Source organism: Protopterus annectens, chromosome 16.part0 (assembly GCF_019279795.1).
Source record: "Protopterus annectens isolate FY-2018-M chromosome 16.part0, PAN1.0, whole genome shotgun sequence".
Taxonomy (NCBI): domain Eukaryota; kingdom Metazoa; phylum Chordata; order Ceratodontiformes; family Protopteridae; genus Protopterus; species Protopterus annectens.
Window position 1 is genome coordinate 866,240,426 of NC_056750.1, and position 20,794 is coordinate 866,261,219.

The following is a 20,794-nucleotide window of genomic DNA, read 5'->3' on the forward strand; positions in this document are numbered from 1 at the left end:
ATTAGGAATGTCTCCTGTAGAGTGACTCCAGTGATGACGGACCTAAGCACCGCTCAGTTGCTGATGCTGTGTGGATTGTAATGTCTCCTGTAGAGTGACTCCAGTGATGACAGACCTAAGCACTGCTCAGTTGCTGATGCTGTGTGGATTAGGAATGTCTCCTGTAGAGTGACTCCAGTGATGATGGACCTAAGCACCGCTCAGTTGCTGATGCTGTGTGGATTAGGAATGTCTCCTGTAGAGTGACTCCAGTGATGACAGACCTAAGCACCGCTCAGTTGCTGATGCTGTGTGGATTGTAATGTCTCCTGTAGAGTGACTCCAGTGATGACAGACCTAAGCACCGCTCAGTTGCTGATGCTGTGTGGATTAGGAATGTCTCCTGTAGAGTGACTCCAGTGATGACGGACCTAAGCACCGCTCAGTTGCTGATGCTGTGTGGATTGTAATGTCTCCTGTAGAGTGACTCCAGTGATGACGAACCTAAGCACCACTCAGTTGCTGATGCTGTGTGGATTAGGAATGTCTCCTGTAGAGTGACTCCAGTGATGACGGACCTAAGCACCGCTCAGTTGCTGATGCTGTGTGGATTGTAATGTCTCCTGTAGAGTGACTCCAGTGATGACGGACCTAAGCACCGCTCAGTTGCTGATGCTGTGTGGATTGTAATGTCTCCTGTAGAGTGACTCCAGTGATGATGGACCTAAGCACCGCTCAGTTGCTGATGCTGTGTGGGTTAGGAATGTCTCCTGTAGAGTGACTCCAGTGATGACGGACCTAAGCACCGCTCAGTTGCTGATGCTGTGTGGATTAGGAATGTCTCCTGTAGAGTGACTCCAGTGATGACGGACCTAAGCACCGCTCAATTGCTGATGCTGTGTGGGTTAGGAATGTCTCCTGTAGAGTGACTCCAGTGATGACGGACCTAAGCACCGCTCAGTTGCTGATGCTGTGTGGATTGTAATGTCTCCTGTAGAGTGACTCCAGTGATGATGGACCTAAGCACCGCTCAGTTGCTGATGCTGTGTGGATTGTAATGTCTCCTGTAGAGTGACTCCAGTGATGACGGACCTAAGCACTGCTCAGTTGCTGATGCTGTGTGGATTAGGAATGTCTCCTGTAGAGTGACTCCAGTGATGATGGACCTAAGCACCGCTCAGTTGCTGATGCTGTGTGGATTGTAATGTCTCCTGTAGAGTGACTCCAGTGATGACGGACCTAAGCACCGCTCAGTTGCTGATGCTGTGTGGATTAGGAATGTCTCCTGTAGGGTGACTCCAGTGATGATGGACCTAAGCACCGCTCAGTTGCTGATGCTGTGTGGATTGTAATGTCTCCTGTAGAGTGACTCCAGTGATGACGGACCTAAACACCGCTCAGTTGCTGATGCTGTGTGGATTAGGAATGTCTCCTGTAGAGTGACTCCAGTGATGACGGACCTAAGCACTGCTCAGTTGCTGATGCTGTGTGGATTAGGAATGTCTCCTGTAGAGTGACTCCAGTGATGACGGACCTAAGCACCGCTCAGTTGCTGATGCTGTGTGGATTGTAATGTCTCCTGTAGAGTGACTCCAGTGATGACGGACCTAAGCAACGCTCAGTTGCTGATGCTGTGTGGATTAGGAATGTCTCCTGTAGAGTGACTCCAGTGATGACGGACCTAAGCACCGCTCATTTGCTGATGCTGTGTGGATTGTAATGTCTCCTGTAGAGTGACTCCAGTGATGACGGACCTAAGCACCGCTCAGTTGCTGATGCTGTGTGGATTGTAATGTCTCCTGTAGAGTGACTCCAGTGATGATGGACCTAAGCACCGCTCAGTTGCTGATGCTGTGTGGATTGTAATGTCTCCTGTAGAGTGACTCCAGTGATGACAGACCTAAGCACCGCTCAGTTGCTGATGCTGTGTGGATTAGGAATGTCCCCTGTAGAGTGACTCCAGTGATGACGGACCTAAGCACCGCTCAGTTGCTGATGCTGTGTGGATTGTAATGTCTCCTGTAGAGTGACTCCAGTGATGACGGACCTAAGCACCGCTCAGTTGCTGATGCTGTGTGGATTAGGAATGTCTCCTGTAGAGTGACTCCAGTGATGACGGACCTAAGCACCGCTCAGTTGCTGATGCTGTGTGGATTGTAATGTCTCCTGTAGAGTGACTCCAGTGATGATGGACCTAAGCACCGCTCAGTTGCTGATGCTGTGTGGATTAGGAATGTCTCCTGTAGAGTGACTCCAGTGAATGACGGACCTAAGCACCGCTCAGTTGCTGATGCTGTGTGGATTGTAATGTCTCCTGTAGAGTGACTCCAGTGATGATGGACCTAAGCACCGCTCAGTTGCTGATGCTGTGTGGATTGTAATGTCTCCTGTAGAGTGACTCCAGTGATGACAGACCTAAGCACCGCTCAGTTGCTGATGCTGTGTGGATTAGGAATGTCTCCTGTAGAGTGACTCCAGTGATGACGGACCTAAGCACCGCTCAGTTGCTGATGCTGTGTGGATTAGGAATGTCTCCTGCAGAGTGACTCCAGTGATGACGGACCTAAGCACCGCTCAGTTGCTGATGCTGTGTGGATTGTAATGTCTCCTGTAGAGTGACTCCAGTGATGACTGACCTAAGCACCGCTCAGATGTCCTTCATGGATGCATCTGCAGTCAGAACAACTGGGTTGTCCTGTCGTCAGGCAGCCCTTCAGTCGGCCGGATTCCAAAGTCCGGGTCCGGCTTCGGCTGATGTCGCACTTCACCCGACGTCATCTCTGTTGGTCTTCGGGTATAAAGGCATCAGCCGACGCCATTTTCCTCAGTCTTTCTTGCCGCGTGGCGCCCGAAGCAGAAGCTGTTCGCAAGTGCCGGTCGGTCGGATCCAGAGATTACTTCTGCCGAATACTACTTCGAAGACTTCTAAAGCTAAGTACCCGTTGGGAACCTTTCTTGCCTCAGCCGATGTCAGAAAAAGTTAATAATTGTTTAACCTGTGGGAAACAAATACCTCATAAAGATTTCCACTCTCATTGCCTGCCTTGTTTAGGCCCAGCCCACGACGTAGCAGCCTGTTCGGCCTGTGCTTCTTTCAACCGACGAGCGGCAGGCGTCGGTCGGAGTTTGCAGAACAGTTTTTCGGTTCTGATTTTGCGTACATTATGCCGCCGGATCCTCCGACTTCCCAATCTGCCAAAACGCAAAGATAAAGACCGACACTCGCGGTCCGCGGTTTCGGCGAAACCACGGTTAAGCAAAGCGAGTGTCTCGGTTTCGGCGAAACCGAGAAAACTGCTCAAGTACAGCTGAATCTATCTCTACAACTGAGGCCCCTGCTACCACTCTTGAATCGGCCTCAGAAATTTTATCCACTACGGTGGTTGCCACTGATTTATCAGACACCATTCCCTTGGATGTCTCTACCCCAGCACGTGGTGCAGCTAGGCCTCCAGCAGCCATGTCCATTAAGGCCTTCGCCAGGGCTAAAGCAGCCAAGACTACTAAAACAGTGCCTGTTAAACCCCCCACTACCAGGCCCTCTTCTAGTTCTCAAATGCTTACTTTGGCAGAAGATTTAATTTCATTAATCAGAGGATCTCAATCTCACCCAGACAGGGCCTCTCAGCCCCAGAGAAGAGACCTAGGGCAGAGCCCCTGAGCCAGTGTCCTCTGATGATTCTGCTGATGAATCAGACATAACTGACCAGCCAGAGGCTCCTTTCTCCAATTTTGAAGATTCTGATGCTGAAGATTCCATTCCAGCTGCTTCCCCACCAGAAGAATTCTCCTTTGGGAAACCTTACATGCCATGCGAGCAGTTCCAATGGCAGCAACAGGATTTTTCAGACTCCAGAAAAGACTTAGGACCTTTCTGCACCTTCCACAGCACAGGCCCTTAGCTATACCTCCTGTTCTCTCTGTGGTGGATGATGCTTTCAATGATGTCTGCTCCGCTCCAGATTCTTTACCCCAGCCCCTGCCAAACCAGACAGATTTTACAGGGTGCCAGATACTCATCACCACCTTTACAAGGCCCCACTTGCAGACCCGAAACTATATCCCAGGGTCCCAAGGCAGTAGCCGCGACCATAGCTAAAACCCTATTCCTTCTGAAAGGGAAGCAAGGTCATTAGACAGATGGGGTAAAAAGGTCTACACTTCAGCTACTCTCTCAGCTAGAGCTTTAAACTGTCAGTTTCACAAGATACAATACCAAGAGTTTATGCTTGATCAATTAACTAAAAAGCTAACCACTGATGAATCTCTTGATAAGAAATATGTATTAGAAATGGTAAATAACATACAACAGGTTAGTAACCATTCCTTAAAATGTGGCTATGATGCACTGGAGGCTTCATTTAGATCAGCCATGACTGGCACAGTGATAAGAAGGCATGCATGGCTAAAGAGCAAGCTTTACGGATCATGTTAAAGCTAAGTTGCTAGATGCTCCTATGGATAAGACAAGTTTGTTTGGTACACCTGCCCAGCAGGTTATGAAGAAAATGGAAGAAAAGGCAAAATCTGTCCAAACGGTTAAAGATTTCTTGCAGGTACAACCCCAAGGTTTAGCAGGAACTGGCCTGCCAAAATTGTTCCTTTCCTGACTCCACAAGATCTCAAAGGGGCAGGAACAGGCGTTCCAGAGGCAGAAACCAATCTAGAGGAGGTGCCTACAGAGGACGACAGTGGCAAGGTAACAACAGAGGCACAGACACAACCTCTGCCACTACATCAACACAACCACAGTGACTTAACCCTAAATCCGCCTACCAGGGAACAAATAGCAGCTCCTTTAGGCGGAAAGTTAACCTTATTTTCAAAGAACTGGCACTACATAACAAAAGACAAGTGGTTTCTACAAACCATAGATCAAGGCTACGGTTCCACTTCCACACTTTACCAGTCAAAGAGGAATGCCAAATCTACCTCCAAATCAAAAACAGAGGCTCTACAACAGATAATGGAGTTAGCAAACATGAGAGCTGTGGAAAGAGTGCCAACAGCAGAGCAAGGAAAGGGGTTCTATTCCAGACTATTCCTAGTTCCAAGAAAGGAAAAAGTTGGAGACCAATTCTCGACCTGTCCACCTTAAATACATACATCATTGTCCCAAAATTCAAAATGCTGACCTTACAGCAACTTCTTCCCATGCTGGGCAAGGAGTGTTGGCTGGTAACTCTAGATCTCAAGGAGGCATACCTGCACGTCCCCATTCGACCAATCTGCAGAAGATACCTCAGATTTCTTGCAGGATCAGAGCACTATCAATTCTCAGCATTGCCCTTTGGCTTATCTACTGCCCAGAGTATTCACAAAATGCCTGGCATCAGTAATCGCCCATTGCAGACTACAGGGAATTCAAATTTACCCATACCTGGACGACTGCTTACTACAAGGGGACAACAAAAGCAAGCTGACAACAGATTTACAAAGGGTCATTTACTTGCTACAAGCACTGGGATACACAGTCAATTTACAAAAGTCAAGGCTGATACCATCCCAAACAAGGACCTTCTTGGGCGGAATTGGACACAGTAAAACAAATGGCATTCCTAACTACAGAAAAACAAAAGAACTCCCTCTTTACTTCTTGGCACTAACAAAACTGAACAAGATAACAGCAAGGAAAGTACTCCAGGCCTTGGGCTTCATGGCATCATGCATAATCTTGGTCCCATTTGCCAGACTACATATGAGAAAACTACAGTGGTACCTAAAGAATTTATGGTCCCAACACAGACACAGCCTGGAAACAGAAATCCCACTAATTCCATGCTTAAAACAGGAGTTCCTATGGTGGGCTCAGGCATGCCAGTCAAACCCAGGCCTACCCTTTCGCAGATGTCAAGCAAGCCAGACCATCACAACAGACGCTTCAGACCTAGGATGGGGGGCCCACATACTGGACATATGCGTGCAAGGACTATGGACACAGGATCAACTTCACCTGCACATCAACCTAAAAGAGATGCTGGCAGTAAAACTGGCAATCCAAAAGTTCAAACCATTTCTCAAAGAGGGCCAGTTGATGATAAGGACAGACAACACCACAGTCATGTGGTACATCAACAAACAGGGAGGCACTCATTCATACCCCCTATGCAGAATGACTTTGGAGCTGTGGACCTTGGCACTCAGCTACAACATCCAGTTACAGGCAATATTTGTACCGGGAAAAGAAAATACTCTAGCAGACATACTAAGCAGAACCACTTCGGATGCCCACGAATGGAAGCTGCACCCGGACATCTTCAAGACCATCTCAAAGAAATGGGGAATGCCTCAGATAGATCTATTAGCATCACCTCTCAATCACCAGCTCAAAAATTCTGCACAAGGACATTCCACCCACTAGCATGGAAAGTGGATTCGCTCTCCTTCAGCTGGAAAGGCCTAACAGCATATGCATTCCCACCTCTTCCCTTGATACACAAAGTACTACTAAAAATCAAGGAAGAACGTCCAAGGATAATCCTGATAGCTCCAAACTGGCCAAGACAACACTGTTACCCACTACTGAGGAGCATGTCTCGGAACAATATGTGGCCAATTCCCTGATGCCTTTGATGTTAACTCAGAACAACTACAGCATCATGCATCCAAACCTAAAACGTTGCAAATGACTGCATGGAACATCACATAGCAGCAGCTAACACAGAGCTTTCCCAAAGAGTTAAAGACATTATTCTTGAAGCACGCAGACCTTCAACAAGAAGGAGCTATGCTGGAAAATGGAAAAGGTTTGTCATTTGGAGTACTGAAAGAGGAAAAGATGTGTCAAACATAGATATGCCTAACATTCTGGAGTACCTGGCGAACTTCTTCATTCAGGCCTGTCCTACTCCTCCATCAAGATACATGCATCAGCTATTTCAGCAGAATACAGCTTTGATCCACCTGTTTTTTCGCACCCTTTGCTCAGGCAGTTTCTCAGAGGAATCAAGAATGTAAAACCTCCAAGGAAGTCACCATTACCAGCTTGGGACTTAAACTTTGTGCTAGAAAAGTTGACACTATCACCCTTTGAACCAGCAGCAACAGCAGACCTACAACACCTGTCATGGAAAACTGCTTTCCTACTGGCAATTACTTCAGCAAGGAGGGTCTCAGAACTACAGGCCTTAATGGCGGTGCAACCCTTCCTAATCTTCCACCAAGATAGAGTGTCCATGAGGACTAATCCTACATTTATGCCTAAGGTGGTATCCAGAGTGTCTTTAAACCAGGCAATCCACCTACCTACCTTCTTTCCCAACCCACAAAACAGAGGGAAAGAATACTGCATACCTTGGATGTACATAGACAGCTACGCTACTACTTGGACAGAACAAGAAATAGCAGAAAGACTGACCAACTTTTCGTAGCTTATGCAACAGGAAGGGAAGGAAAAGCTATTTCCAAACAGACAATCTCCAAATGGATAGGAAATTGCATACGATTCTGTTACTCCTTCCATGGAAAACCAATTCCACAGAACATAAGACCTCATTCTACAAGGGCAACAGCCACTACCACAGCCTTCTTACGAGGAGTGGCAACCAAAGACATTATTGAGGCGGCTACTTGGACCTCCGTGCATACATTTGCCAAGCATTACAATTTGCCTCTATATTCCAGATCCCGAGCAGGGTTTGCCACTGCTGTACTGCAAGGGATCCTAAACACACCATAATTTACCTTTATCCTCCTCCCTAGTTGGCTATGGTATTCTACCCAGTTGTTATGACTGCAGATGCATCCATGAAGGACATAGTACAGTTTTGTACCTACCATAAATGTAGATGTCCGAACTGGATAGCATCTGCAGTCAGGATTACCTCCCTCCTTCCCTCTGTGGTACTCCTAGGGGTTTACCCTCCTAATAGCTAGCTGGTGGGGAGTCTTTATGGTGTATTTGTTTGTATATATGTACATACATGCTTATGTTTGTGTTTACCTCTATCTTTTTGGAAACATTGGCATCTATCCAAAATTTTAGCCTTCAAGAGGGCTACTGGCATCTGGGGCAAGAAACACTGAGGAAAATGGCGTCGGCTGATGCCTTTATACCCGAAGACCAACAGAGATGACGTCGGGTGAAGTGCGACATCAGCTGAAGCCGGACCCGGACTTTGGAATCCGGCCGACTGAAGGGCTGCCTGACGACAGGACAACCCAGTTGTTATGACTGCAGATGCTATCCAGTTCGGACATCTACATTTATGGTAGGTACAAAACTGTACTTTGCTGATGCTGTGTGGATTGTAATGTCTCCTGTAGAGTGACTCCAGTGATGACGGACCTAAGCACCGCTCAGTTGCTGATGCTGTGTGGATTGTAATGTCTCCTGTAGAGTGACTCCAGTGATGACAGACCTAAGCACCGCTCAGTTGCTGATGCTGTGTGGATTGTAATGTCTCCTGTAGAGTGACTCCAGTGATGACAGACCTAAGCACCGCTCAGTTGCTGATGCTGTGTGGATTGTAATGTCTCCTGTAGAGTGACTCCAGTGATGACAGACCTAAGCACCGCTCAGTTGCTGATGCTGTGTGGATTAGGAATGTCTCCTGTAGAGTGACTCCAGTGATGACGGACCTAAGCACCGCTCAGTTGCTGATGCTGTGTGGATTGTAATGTCTCCTGTAGAGTGACTCCAGTGATGACGGACCTAAGCACCGCTCAGTTGCTGATGCTGTGTGGATTGTAATGTCTCCTGTAGAGTGACTCCAGTGATGACAGACCTAAGCACCGCTCAGTTGCTGATGCTGTGTGGATTGTAATGTCTCCTGTAGAGTGACTCCAGTGATGATGGACCTAAGCACCGCTCAGTTGCTGATGCTGTGTGGATTAGGAATGTCTCCTGTAGAGTGACTCCAGTGATGACGGACCTAAGCACCGCTCAGTTGCTGATGCTGTGTGGATTGTAATGTCTCCTGTAGAGTGACTCCAGTGATGACGGACCTAAGCACCGCTCAGTTGCTGATGCTGTGTGGATTGTAATGTCTCCTGTAGAGTGACTCCAGTGATGATGGACCTAAGCACCGCTCAGTTGCTGATGCTGTGTGGATTGTAATGTCTCCTGTAGAGTGACTCCAGTGATGACGGACCTAAGCACCGCTCAGTTGCTGATGCTGTGTGGATTGTAATGTCTCCTGTAGAGTGACTCCAGTGATGATGGACCTAAGCACCGCTCAGTTGCTGATGCTGTGTGGGTTAGGAATGTCTCCTGTAGAGTGTCTCCAGTGATGATGGACCTAAGCACTGCTCAGTTGCTGATGCTGTGTGGATTGTAATGTCTCCTGTAGAGTGACTCCAGTGATGACGGACCTAAGCACCGCTCAGTTGCTGATGCTGTATGGATTGTAATGTCTCCTGTAGAGTGACTCCAGTGATGACGGACCTAAGCACCGCTCAGTTGCTGATGCTGTGTGGATTGTAATGTCTCCCATAGAGTGACTCCAGTGATGACAGACCTAAGCACCGCTCAGTTGCTGATGCTGTGTGGATTGTAATGTCTCCTGTAGAGTGACTCCAGTGATGATGGACCTAAGCACCGCTCAGTTGCTGATGCTGTGTGGATTGTAATGTCTCCTGTAGAGTGACTCCAGTGATGACGGACCTAAGCACCGCTCAGTTGCTGATGCTGTGTGGATTGTAATGTCTCCTGTAGAGTGACTCCAGTGATGACGGACCTAAGCACCGCTCAGTTGCTGATGCTGTGTGGATTGTAATGTCTCCTGTAGAGTGACTCCAGTGATGACAGACCTAAGCACCGCTCAGTTGCTAATGCTATGTGGATTAGGAATGTCTCCTGTAGAGTGACTCCAGTGATGACGGACCTAAGCACCGCTCAGTTGCTAATGCTATGTGGATTAGGAATGTCTCCTGTAGAGTGACTCCAGTGATGACGGACCTAAGCACCGCTCAGTTGCTGATGCTGTGTGGATTGTAATGTCTCCTGTAGAGTGACTCCAGTGATGACGGACCTAAGCACCGCTCAGTTGCTGATGCTGTGTGGATTGTAATGTCTCCTGTAGAGTGACTCCAGTGATGACGGACCTAAGCACCGCTCAGTTGCTGATGCTGTGTGGGTTAGGAATGTCTCCTGTACAGTGACTCCAGTGATGACGGACCTAAGCACCGCTCAGTTGCTGATGCTGTGTGGATTTTAATGTCTCCTGTAGAGTGACTCCAGTGATGATGGACCTAAGCACCGCTCAGTTGCTCATGCTGTGTGGATTGTAATGTCTCCTGTAGAGTGACTCCAGTGATGACGGACTTAAGCACCGCTCAGTTGCTGATGCTGTGTGGATTAGGAATGTCTCCTGTAGAGTGACTCCAGTGATGACGGACCTAAGCACCGCTCAGTTGCTGATGCTGTGTGGATTGTAATGTCTCCTGTAGAGGGACTCCAGTGATGACGGACCTAAGCACCGCTCAGCTCAGGTTTGTTTCCTTCCCCACCTGCATTATGTTTCCCTACTATGTTTAGGTATTTGTTGGGAGCACACATCAGAACAAGGATCATGTTCGCATATATGCTGCAAAATAAGTAGAACCAAGGCTGGGTGGTTTGAATGCTTGTCAGGGAGGGCAAGATGGTGGCAGTTGGCTACCTAGGTGAGTGTCTGTCTACTCTCAGCAGAAAAAATATATAGGCAAAAGTAAACATTTAGCTGTCCATGGTGTACCTGTAAGCCTCTAAAAGTCACCAATGTCCAAAGCTGTAGTGCCGGGGTAAACAGTACAGTGTTGAGGTTACTAATGCTTACCTCAGCACTATTAATGATGTTGGGGGTTTGTATGATGATTAGTGGGTTTACCTCAGACACAAGGTACAGGGTTTGATGTTCTTCGTCTCACATTGCTGCAGTCATAACCTGTGGGTAGTCCGCTGTCCTCGGTCGGCACGAATACCAAAGTGTTAGGCTGGCGTCGGTCATGGTCGCTCTGAGCTGACGTCAGTACACAGTAGTACTTTAAGCGCATGACCGACGCCATATCCTCAGTCTTTCTTGCCGCGTGGTCCGAAGCGGAAGCAACGTTTGCAAGTGCCGTTCGGCGTTCTGAAATTTTCGTTTTTCGAGTTTCAGACCGAAGACCAAGTTGGGCTAAGTACCCCGTTGGGGAATATTTTTGTCTTTTCTTGCCTCAGTTAATCCGGATGTCAGAAAAAGTTAATAATTGTATTTCTTGTGGGAAACAGATACCTCATAGGGACTATCACTCTCTCTGTATTCCTTGCTTGGGACCTGAGCACGAGGTAGTCGGGTGTCGCTTTTGCGCTAGATTTAATAAGCGCACCATAAAACGCAGATTAGACTGTGCTAGGCTTGTTTTCGGTAAGCGGTGTAACTATAACATGCCGTCGGATCCTCCGACGCCCGCTACCGCGAAAAAGCGAAAAAATAAATCTTTAAAGTCTAAACCGGATGAGTCGTCCGTTGCGGACACCGGTTCTATGGAATCTACGGTTGAATCTGTGGATCCAGCCGAGGTCTCGGCTGAATCCCCGGGGGAACCTCTACTTTTACAGGAGTTGGCCTCTCAGGAGTCAGGTCTGGCCAAGGGGGCTTCTCAAGTTTCTGTGGTTCCATCCTTACAAAAGGTTATTAGGCCTTCTACTTCTGTCACTAAAGGCCCTGCTAAGGCTAGACCTGGTCTTTCTGGTACAGGCCATAGCCCTAGTTCTTCGGGCTCTGTTCCTGAAAAACATATGTTGAAAATGGCAGAGGATTTGATTACTTTGATCAGGGGTTCTATGCCCCCTCCAGAGAAGAGGCCTAGGGTGGAGACAGATTTAGAGGGATTGGACCATTCCTCAGATTACTCTGAGTCCTCAGCTGAGGATATCCAGGATTTTCCTCCCTATTCTGATTCGGATGCAGAAGATTCTTGTCCTTCTGCTTCTCCTCCAGAGGATTTTTCCTTTTCCGAAACCTTGCACTCCATGAGGGAGCATTTCAAGTGGGAAGGTCAGGATTTTTCAGATTCTCGTAAGAGGCTTAGGGAATTTTTGTTTTTGCCACAACATAGACCTTTGGCTATTCCCCTGTTTTAGATGTTGTTCAGGATGTTTTTCTGAAGCTTCCCTTAATCCGGATTCTTTACCCCCTGCCCCTGTCAAGCCAGACAGGTATTACAGAGTTCCAGAGGCACATAAATATTTGTATAAGAGTCCCAGAGCTGACCCGGAAATTATTGTTCAAGGGCCTAAGGGTGTCAGGGCTTCTGTAGTTAAGAATCCAGTTCCTCTGGATAAAGATGCTAGAGCTTTGGATAGGTGGGGTAAAAAAGTGTATACCTCCTCCACGTTAGCTATGAGGGCTTTAAATTGCCAGTTTCATATGCTGAAGTATCAGAACTTTCTGTTAGGTCAGTTGAAATCTAAGGTAGATGCTTTATCTGAGGGTATAGAGTGTAAGGAATTGCAGGACTTAGTTCATGCTTCAGATCAAGTTGGTAAGCATTCCTTGCAGTGTGGCTTCGATGCTCTTCAGGCTTCTTCCAGGGTGGCTGCTACTGGTTCAGTTATTAGTAGACACGCCTGGCTTAAGGATCAAAATTTGTCAGAGCATGTTAAAGCTCATATTTTGGATGCTCCTCTTCAATCTGAAGTTCTTTTTGGCTCTCCTGTGGAGTCAGTTTTGAAAAAGATGGAAGACAAAGTTAAGTCTATGCAGATGGTTAAGGAATTTTTGCAAGTGCAGCCCCCTAAGTTTAGCAGGAATTGGCCTGCAAGAGGATGGTCTTACCCTTCTTCGGATTTTCAGTCTAAGGGCAGGTCTAGACGTGGTAGGGGCAAGGCTCACGCTCAGGGTTCTTTCAGACCTAGGACTTGGAGTTCTCCTGCACAATCTTCTGTTGAGGGCAGGGGTCAGCCTTTTCGTAAACAGACCCAATGACCTGTATCTCCAGCTGCCAGATTCTTCCCGTCTGGCTGCTCCTCTAGGAGGAAAGTTGGCACTTTTCAAACAAAATTGGCATTTGGTCACCCACGACAAATGGGTGTTGGACATAATAAATCAAGGCTACAAGTTTTACTTTCACACTTTTCCTCCTTTCAAAGGCATGCCAGATGTACCTCCTCAGCAAAGGCTGGAGGCTCACGAACAAATTTCTTTGCTTTTGCAGATGGGGGCAATCCAGGTGGTACCTCCGTCAGAAGTAGGCCAAGGGTTTTATTCTCGCCTGTTCCTTGTGCCAAAGAAAGGAGAAACTTGGAGGCCAATTCTGGATTTGTCCATTCTCAATACATACCTAGACATTCCAAAGTTCAAGATGTTAACTTTACAGCAACTTCTGCCTCTGCTAGGCAAAGATCACTGGATGGTAACTCTGGATCTCAAAGAGGCTTATCTTCACATTCCTATCAGGCCCAGCTGCAGGAGATTCCTGCGTTTTCGGGCTGGTACTTCTCATTATCAGTTCTCTGCATTGCCCTTTGGCTTATCTACTGCGCCAAGGGTGTTCACAAAGGTTCTGGCTCCTGTAATAGCTTTCTTAAGACTGAAAGGAATACAAATTTATCCTTATCTGGACGATTGCCTGATTCTTGCTCAAGACAAAGACAGGTTACTTCAACAGCTACAGTATATAATGGCAGTTTTAAGGTGCCTAGGGTATTCTGTGAACGAAACAAAGTCCAGTCTAGTACCCTCTCAGGACATGTGCTTTCTGGGTGTGAGACTGAATACAGCCTCTCAGATGGCTTTTTTGACCCCGGACAAACAAAGAAATCTTCACCTATACTTCCAGCAATTATCAGTACTGTCCAGGCTGACTGCAAGGACAGTCCTTCAAGCCTTGGGGTTCATGGCATCTTGCATTCTGGTACTTCCCAATGCCAAGCTGCATATGAGGAAGCTACAATGGTATCTCAAAAGTGTATGGACTCAACACTGCCACGATTTGGACACTGTCATTCAGATAATACCTTGCATCCAGAAGGAATTCTTGTGGTGGGCTCAGGAATGTCACCTAAACAAGGGACTCTCTGTGACCCGACCAGAGGCGAGTCAGATCTTTACGACGGATGCCTCCGACCTGGCTTGGGGAGCACACTTCAATGGGAAATGGATTCAAGACACGTGGCCTCCCAGACTACAGCATTTGCATATCAACATGAAGGAGATGTTAGCAGTCCAGTTTGCCCTGATGGCCTTCAAGGACCTACTTCAACCAGGACAGGTGTTGATTCAAACAGACAACACAACTGTCATGTGGTACATCAACAAGCAGGGGGGAACCCATTCTTACCCTCTTTGCAGACAAGCTATGATATTGTGGGAGACTGCTCTGAGTTTGCACATCACTCTTCTGCCAGGAGCACAGAACTCCTTAGCAGATGTATTGAGCAGACAAATTGTGGATCCCCACGAATGGAAATTGGATCCTCACGTATTCCAACAGTTGACAGTGGCTTGGGGAACTCCAGACATAGATCTGTTCGCTTCTCCACTAAATTTTCAGCTGCCAAAGTTTTGCACAAAGATGTTTCATCCAAAAGCTTGGAAAGTGGATGCTCTATCCTTCAGTTGGAACAACCTTCACGTCTATGCTTTCCCTCCTCTGCCTCTCCTACCCAGGGTACTCTTGAAAGTCAGGCAGGACAAGCCTTGTATGATTCTAATAGCACCAGATTGGCCACGACAGCACTGGTATCCTCTGCTGAGGAGTTTAGTTCAGGAGCCTCCTTGGCCTTTGCCACCGATTCCTCACCTGTTGTCCCAGTCAAACAATCATTTTCTCAATGTCAGGGTACAGTCCCTGCATCTAACAGCCTGGCGTATTCTGTTTTAGACCCTGGGGGGTCTCAGCTTCCTCAACAGGTTTTGAATGTCATTTTGGAAGCCAGACGGCCTAGTACTAGAAAAGTTTATGCTGATAAATGGAGGAGATTTTTTCTTTGGAGCACAGCAAAGAGCCTTGATGTCTCAGTGCCTAATTTGAGTTTTACACTACAGTACCTTACTGAATTACTAGACAAGGGTTTGTCTTTTTCCTCCGTGAAAGTTCATGCTGCAGCCATTTCTGCTCACTATGACTGTGACCCACCGTTATTCTCTCATCCTTTGTTTAAGCAATTCCTTAGAGGGGCAAAGAACATAAGGCCCCCACGCAGAGCTCCTACTCCTTCCTGGGATCTCAATTTTGTGTTGGAGAAGCTTACTTTACCTCCTTTTGAACCTGCAGCTACGTCTGAGTTGAAGTTTTTGTCTTGGAAGACTGCTTTTTTGTTGGCCATTACTTCTGCTAGGAGGGTATCTGAATTACAGGCTCTAATGGCAGTTGAACCCTTCCTGATATTCCATAAGGATAGCGTGTCCTTGCGTACTAACCCTACTTTTATGCCTAAAGTTATTTCTAATGTGGCCTTAAACCAGTCTATTCATTTGCCTACTTTTTATGCTGATCCCCAAAACAAAGGGGAAAAAGTTTTGCATTCTTTGGATATTCACAGGCAGTTGCGCTATTATTTGAGCAGAACTAAAGAGTTCAGGCAGACTCATCAGTTATTTATTTCTTTTGCTTTGGGTTCACAAGGGAAAGCTGTTTCAAAGCAAACTATTTCTAAGTGGATTGGCCATTGTATTGCTTTTTGTTATTCTCATCATGGAAAGGATGTTCCTGCTGGGATCAGACCTCATTCCACTAGGGCTACTGCCACATCTACTGCCTTTTTAAGGGGGGTAGCTACTAAGGATATTTTGGAGGCAGCTACTTGGAGTTCAGTGCACACTTTTACTAAACATTACCATCTCCCTCTTTATTCCAAATCTAGGGCCGGGTTTGCCACTGCAATCTTACAGGGCATATTAGCAGCTCCCAATGCTTTATGATTTTGCCAACCTCCCTTTACCTTTGCTTTGGGATTCTACCTACAGGTTATGACTGCAGCAATGTGAGACGAAGAACATAGTACAGTTTTGTACCTACCATAAATGTAGATGTTCGAGGATCCACATTGCTGCAGTCCAATTTTCCCTCCCTCCTTCCCCCCTATAGTTTGGGGTTGCTGTGTTTCTTTTGGGATAATTATTATTTTCTCTATGTTGGTTGTTGGATATTTTCTTTTTTGGCTATGGACTTTCCTTTTTAGGCCTTCTGACATCTGGGGCAAGAAAGACTGAGGATATGGCGTCGATCATGCGCTTAAGTACTACTGCTTACTGACGTCAGCTCAGAGCGACCATGACCGACGCCAGCCTAACACTTTGGTATTCGTGCAGACCGAGGACAGCGGACTACCCACAGGTTATGACTGCAGCAATGTGGATCCTCGAACATCTACATTTATGGTAGGTACAAAACTGTACTTTTCTCATCTTTGACGGAAATTGAGCAGGCTTAAAATGGGTCACAAGGGCAGCTAACCTAGTACTTAGCTATGAATGTGTGAACTTGTTTTTGTTTTAACTTTCAGGTGTCCATTCTTTACGAAAGCTGCATACTGTTAAGTCTAGATGTCCTTCAAGGATGCATCTGCAGTCATAACATATGGGTTGTCCTGCCTCAGGCAGCCCTTCGGTCGGCCAGATTCCAAAGTCTGGGTCTGGCCTCGGCTGATGTCGCACTTTCCCCGACGTCAGAGCGTCTGGGGTATAAAAGCATCAGCCGACGCCATTTTCCTCAGTCTTTCTCGCCGCGCAGTGCCCGAAGCAGAAGCTGTTCGCAAGTGCCGGTCGGTCAGATCCAGTGAATTCAGCTACCGAAGACTTCGAAAAACGCTAAGTACCCCGTTGGGGACTCTTTCTTGCCTCAGCCGATGTCAGACAAAGTAAATAATTGTTTAACTTGTGGGAAACAAATACCTCATAAGGATTTCCATTCCTACTGCCTTCCTTGCTTAGGCCCAGACCACGACGTATCGGCCTGTTCAGCCTCTGCTTCCTTCAACCGACGAACTCTTAGACGTCGGTCGGAGTTTGCAGAGGAATTTTTTGGGTCCAGTTTTGCTTATAAAATGCCGTCAGAGACTCCGACTTCGCATCTGGTGAAAAAACGGAAGGAAAAGGACCGACACTCGCGGCCCGCGGTTTCGGCTGAAACCACGGCAAGGCCTACCGCGAGTGTCTCGGTTTCGGCCGAAACCGAGTCCTCGGAGATTCCTACTTCCGAACCCATTCATCCGACCACCGAGGCCCGGGAGGCCCCGGCTGAGTCGGCTACCAAACTTCCTACAGAAACCAGTGTTCAGGAAATGTCCGACACCATACCTTTGGACATTTCTACTCCTGCACATGGGGCAGCTAGGCCCCCTGCTTCCATGTCCATTAAGGCCTTTTCTAGAGCTAAAACTGCCAAACTATCTAAAGCTTTGCCTACCAAAACTACCTCCCAGAGGCCTTCCTCTAGTTCTCAGATCCTCAGCCTTGCAGAGGACCTTATTTCTTTAATTAGAGGTTCACAACCTCACCCAGACAGGGCCTCTCACCCTCCTCCGGACAAAAGGCCCAGGACTGACCCCTCTGACCCACACTCTTCAGATGATTCCACGGATGGGTCTGAGTTGTCAGACCACGAGGAGGAGGCTTATTCGCCTTATGAGGATTCAGATGCTGAGGAATCTATCCCTTCGGCCTCCCCTCCTGAAGAGTTTTCCTTTGGTGAGACTCTACACTCCATGAGAGAGCATTTTCAATGGCAAGGTCAGGATTTCTCTGATTCTAGAAAAAGAGTAAGGACCTTTTTGCATTTGCCTCAACATAGGCCCTTAGCTATACCTCCTGTTCTGAATATAATTGATGATGTGTACAATGATGTTAGTACAGCCCCTGACACTCTTCCTCCGGCCCCTGCCAAACCTGACAGATACTACAGGGTCCCGGATTCTCATTTCCATCTGTATAAAGCCCATTCTGCAGACCCAGAAACTATTTCTCAGGGCCCTAAAGGGGTTGCGGCCGCCACTGCCAAAAATCCTCTACCCTCTGAAAGAGAGTCTAGAGCTTTAGAGAGATGGGGAAAGAAGGTTTACACTTCTGCAACTCTTTCTGTCAGGGCATTAAATTGTCACTTTCATATGATACAGTACCAAGAGTATTTGTTAGATGAACTGAATAAGAAACTTTCTTCTCCTGAACCCCTTGACCGTAAATCCCTTCAGGATTTGGTACACAATTCACAACAGGTTAGTAATCATTTCTTAAAATGTGGCTATGATGCACTGGAGGCTTCATTTAGATCAGCTATGACTAAGGCAGTTATTCGTAGGCATGCCTGGCTAAAGGAACAATCTTTGCCAGACCATGTTAAAGCTAAACTCCTGGATGCCCCAATGGAGAAACAAAATTTATTTGGCTCCTCTGCTCAGGAGATCTTAAAAAAGGTTGAAGAAAAGGCAAAATCTGTGCAAACAGTTAAAGATTTCCTGCAAGTACAACCACCGAGATTCAGCAGAAACTGGCCTACTAAGAATTGGTCCTTTCCAGACTCGGACAGAGCCTAGAGGGGCAGGAACAGACGCCCTAGAGGCAGAGGTCAATCCAAGGGCTCCTACAGAGGCCGTCAGTGGCAGCCTGCCAACCAGAGGAGTAGTGCAACAGCAACAACAACTACTACTACACCAGGACAGGCTCAATGACTTAACTCTGATTCCGCCTACCAGGGATCAACTGGAAGCACCCTTGGGCGGAAAGCTGGCTTTATTCTCAAAAAACTGGCATTATATTACAAAGGACACATGGACACTGCAAATAATAGACAAAGGATACAGGTTCCACTTCCACACTTTGCCAAAAAGAAATGGAATGCCAAACCTTCCACCGAATCAGAGGGCAGAGGCTTTAAGACAGATCAACAATTTGCTTCAGATGAAAGCTATAGAAAAGGTACCATGTTCAGAACAAGGCCAAGGATTTTACTCCAGACTATTCCTTGTACCAAGAAAAGAAAAACAATGGAGGCCTATTCTCGACCTGTCCGTACTGAATACTTATCTCATTGTGCCAAAATTCAAGATGCTGACCCTACAGCAACTTCTTCCCATGTTGGGCAAGGAGTCTTGGCTGGTGACTCTAGATCTCAAGGAGGCATACCTGCACGTCCCTATTCGACCAAGTTGCAGAAGGCACCTCAGATTTCTTGCAGGATCAGAGCATTATCAATTCTCAGCATTGCCCTTTGGCTTATCTACTGCGCCCAGAGTATTCACGAAATGCCTGGCATCAGTAATTGCACATTGCAGACTACAGGGAATTCAAATCTACCCATACCTTGACGACTGCCTAATACAAGCGGACAACAAGGGAAATTTGATAAAGGACTTGGCCTATGCCATCCACTTGCTACAGGCCTTGGGATACACAGTCAACATTCAAAAGTCAAGACTAGTGCCATCCCAAAGGAAAATCTTTTTGGGTGCAGATCTGGACACAACCACCCAAATGGCCTTTCTCACAGAAGAAAAACAAAAACAACTTCCAGATTAATTCATGATTCTGACAAGACAAACTCAGCTTACTGCAAGGAAAATCCTGCAGACTCTGGGTTACATGGCATCCTGCATAATTCTGATACCACACGCCAGGCTGCATATGAGGAAATTACAGTGGTACCTAAGGAGTGTATGGTCTCAACACAGTCACAGTTTAGAAACCTTAATACCAATCATTCCATGCCTTCAAAAAAGAATTTCTGTGGTGGGCTCAGGCCTGCCGGTCCAACAGAGGGTTGCCTTTCAACAAACCAAAAACAAGGCAGACCATCACCACGGACGCTTCAGACCGAGGATGGGGAGCACACATGGAGGGCAAATGTATCCAAGGCCTATGGCCTCAAGGACAGCTAAGCATGCACATAAACCAAAAGGAAATGCTGGCAGTGATGCATGCAATCGAGGCTTTCAAACCCTTCCTCCAACAAGGCCACCTGTTAATAAGGACAGACAACACCACGGTCATGTGGTACATAAACAAGCAGAGAGGCACACACTCTTACCCTCTATGCCGGCTGGCTATGAATCTATGGGAACTATGCCTAAAACTCAATATCCAGCTACAGTCCCAATTCGTGCCAGGGAAAGAGAATACACTGGCAGACAGCTTAGACAGAACTACCATGGATGCACACGAATAGATGCTGCACCCAGACATCTTCCAACTCATAGCAAAGACGTGGGGAATGCCGGAGATAGATCTGTTCGCCTCCCCACTGAACCATCAACTGAGGACATTCTGCTCAAGGACATACCACCCACAAGCTTGGAGGGTGGACTCTCGCTCTTTCAGCTGGAAAGCCCTAAAAAGTATATGCCTTCCCACCTCTCCCATTGATGTACAGGGTTCTACTGAAGATCAGGGAGGAACAGCCAAGAGTAATACTGATAGCTCCAGACTGGCCAAGGCAACACTGGTATCCATTATTGAAAAGCATGTCTCAGGCAAAACCATGGCCTCTCCCCCTATGGCCTCTTCTTCTGACGCAGAACAATTTCAAGACCATGCATCCCAACTTGAAAACATTGCAGCTAACTGCCTGGAAAATCCCTTAAATCCCAATCAAACTGTTTTATCACAGAGGGTGAAGGACATTATCTTGGAGGCTCGCAGGCCTTCCACAAGGAAGACATACTCAGCTAAATGGAAGAGATTTCTCATTTGGAGCACATCAAAAGGCTCAGATGTCACAGTGGCGAGCATGACGCATATCCTGGAATACTTAGCAGAATTGTTCCACAATGGCCTGTCCTATTCCATTAAGATTCATGCCTCAGCAATTTCAGCAGAATACAATGTGGATCCACCTATCTTCTCACACCCTCTCCTCAGACAATTTCTGAGAGGGATCAAAAATATTAAACCTCCAAGAAGACCCCCTCTACCTGCGT

The 20,794-nt window shown here is 47.1% G+C and overlaps 1 protein-coding gene across 2 annotated transcripts in view; it reads left to right on the plus strand.

Moving 5' to 3' along the window:
- The window catches only part of HNRNPC (heterogeneous nuclear ribonucleoprotein C), a 1,329,577-nt gene that overhangs the window by 1,013,362 nt on the left and 295,421 nt on the right, over positions 1-20,794 (plus strand). The gene's annotated exons all lie outside the window — the stretch shown is intronic.